The 2,816-nt window shown below is 33.9% G+C and overlaps 1 long non-coding RNA gene across 3 annotated transcripts; it reads right to left on the bottom strand.

The window, feature by feature from the left end:
- Window positions 1–506: 506 nt before the first annotated feature.
- Window positions 507–1,933, bottom strand: LOC141704922 (uncharacterized). Of its 3 annotated transcripts, none has more exons than XR_012568133.1 (7): window positions 1,723–1,933; window positions 1,513–1,584; window positions 1,363–1,434; window positions 1,129–1,200; window positions 987–1,058; window positions 613–684; window positions 507–536 (listed from the first exon to the last, which is right to left on the bottom strand). It is a non-coding gene; the product is annotated as an uncharacterized LOC141704922 (long non-coding RNA). The 3 variants fall into 3 exon arrangements; XR_012568134.1 differs by having other exon boundaries at window positions 1,745–1,933; XR_012568132.1 differs by lacking the exon at window positions 1,723–1,933 and having other exon boundaries at window positions 1,513–1,686.
- Window positions 1,934–2,816: the final 883 nt, after the last annotated feature.

Below are 2,816 nucleotides of genomic sequence, written 5' to 3'. Positions count from 1 at the left end.
GATTAAAGCTCAGATCTCTGCAAACAAATAAAATAAAACTCAAAATGATTAAATTTTGATATATTTCCTAGCATACATGTTTCTGCAGGTTTTTGCATTCAACATGGCACATCACACGCTACACAAGCATATAAAGCTAATTTTTAGGACCTAACTGTAAAAGTAGAACAATACTTTTGAAAATCCAGAAGTACCCTCATAATTTATAATGTTCTTCTTTATATGCATAGATAGAATAGTGTAACTAAATTATTATAAGGAGAGTCTCTGAATGTGCTAATGAATTCTACATAGTAATACTTAAAAATATAGGTCTCTGTTGTGTGCTTGTATCGACTAATGCATCTGTGAAAACATATATAGTACATTGTAATCCCTCACACGCGCATGCACAGACATACATTGTGAGGAACTCCATTACCAGAAATTAGTTCCGGATTGAGCAATAATAAAAGTTAGCTTACAGGGTTTTTAGTTGACCAAGTACTCCAAAGTATTCTGGAATTGCACCATTGATCAAGCAATTTCTTAATATCCTGCAAAAGAAAGAAATGTTAACTAATTTTTTCAGGGAAACACATCTGCATCAGACAAAATTTATGTACGACTTACAGCACATGCAAGGATTGCATATCTTTTAAATCTGGGATAGTCGATTTTCTTCCAGTCAGATCAGATATCCTCCTATCAACAGAAAGCACAGAAGTAATCAACTGATCTCAAAAGTCCAAACCAAAAATCAACTACAATGATAGAAAGTCATGAAGGTATTAAACATTGGCTAGATATTTGAGCAGTTCTTACAGTTCTATTAGATTTCTCAGACGGGAGATGCTCAAAGGAATTGGACCCTCCAGTCCTATTCCCTGCAAGTCCCTGCACAAAATTTGAAGTTTATTGAGAGGTATATGTAACCGTAGTTTCTAGAATATGTACTAACAACCAAGTAGAACCAAACTGAAGCATAATCGACCAAAATTACTCACAGTCTTGTCATATTTGTCCAGTTTCCAATGAAATCGGGTATCTTCCCAGAGAAATCATTCCCATCTATCCTACTGCAAGGAGTAGATAATTTTAAGACTCTGTTAAACTTAGAAATATACATATAGATGAAGTAGTACTTACAAATCCTCTAGATTCCTCAGGTTGCCAAATGTTTCTGGTATTGTTCCATTTAATTTATTTGCAGAAACAACGCTGTGAAGATTGTTTGCAAGATTTCCATCAATAGATAAATAATGATAGAAGTGTTAAAGCATATGTAATTATGTTTTAATTATGATAAAAATGTGAACACATTATGTAATAAATAAAAGCCCTCCATGAAGAACCCTTTAGGCATGTAATTATAATTCTTACAATCTCCTCAAGCCAATCAAACTTCCAAAGTTTCGAGGAATAGGCCCTTCAAGTAGATTATCTTCCAAAAACCTGAAAAGTTCAGCTCAGATTAAGTCAACCAAAGGTTATACTTGAAATCCAAGTCATATAGATCACATTTTCACTTACAGCTCCTGAAGAGTAGCGATGTTGGCTAGTTCCTGAGGAATCGAACCTTGGATACGATTCCCCAAAAGGGATCTGCAGAAAGGAGAGTTCTAATTTACTACAACTCTAAGAGGTCATGCTAGGAAGCTTAATTTAAAGATATGTTTAGTTCACTACACTGCACAAAAAAATGCAGACAAGAAATTAACAAGCAACACAACAAAACCATACAGAAAGACAACGCGAAGCTGACCAAAAGCTCTGGGAATGGTTCCTCCGAGGACTCAGAGGCATGAACCTCGAGTGAGAAGAAGGCCCAGATGAGAAATTCACATGATCACCAAACCTATTCATTGGGGAGCTTAATCATGTATTAGTCTTATTATAAGATCTGAAGTTTCCCACATCATTCATCCCCGCGAATCCTGTTAATAAGCATCAAGTTCTTAGCAGCCAATACAGAATCATTGCTACAATAATACAGAAATCAAAATACTGAAAGTAGTATCCATATTTAAGTTTTAACTAACAACATGTTATTTTTAGACACATACAAGACTCAACCAAAACTAAACCAGGTCATAGTGTTCAACAAAATTTTTGTTTTGTCAACTACAGAGCATGGCACATACATCTGTTTCAACTTTTCACAAAATTAAAGCAACATGAGCTATTTCGAACATAAATATGTGATAAATCATTAATCAGTGACAACATTTTACAGGAAAGATCCAGCAGACGAGCACAAACAAGCTTTTAGATGTTCATTCCTCTAGATCCAAACTAAAAGGCAAGTAAAAGGTCATAATATAAAACTAAAATAAACAAAAGATCATAGATTGTATCAGTTTTCTTTCACATGTACTTTAACTATCACATACATATGTAGTTTTTTTTATGCAACCAATCAAAATTATTCTAGTAAATCTAAAGCTCATCATCAGATATAAAATTTGAAGCAACAGATAAATAACAAGAGGCAGAGTGATGTACTAATACTAATATCATCTCCGGCAACGTCAATTCTATTAAACATATTCAAATAAGTAAATTAGGGTTACAATTTAAAAAAAAAACCAAAATTAAAAATTCAGGGTTTCGATTTTAAAAAACCCCAATTGAAAACTACTCACAGAGAATATCCTATTTCAAAATAACATAGTAAATTCACTTACCAATTCGAGTTTCTAAAATGATAACCAAGTAGAGAAGATCATAATTCAAGCTTATCCTCTTACGAGCTTAGCATAGAAAAATGGAGAGAGATGGTGGAGATGATGGTGGTGAGTGGTGGAGATGATGGTGGTGAGCAGAGCGGCGGTGAT

Source organism: Apium graveolens, unplaced genomic scaffold (assembly GCF_009905375.1).
Source record: "Apium graveolens cultivar Ventura unplaced genomic scaffold, ASM990537v1 ctg8416, whole genome shotgun sequence".
Taxonomy (NCBI): Eukaryota; Viridiplantae; Streptophyta; class Magnoliopsida; order Apiales; family Apiaceae; genus Apium; species Apium graveolens.
This window is presented reverse-complemented; position numbering and strand designations above follow the sequence as displayed.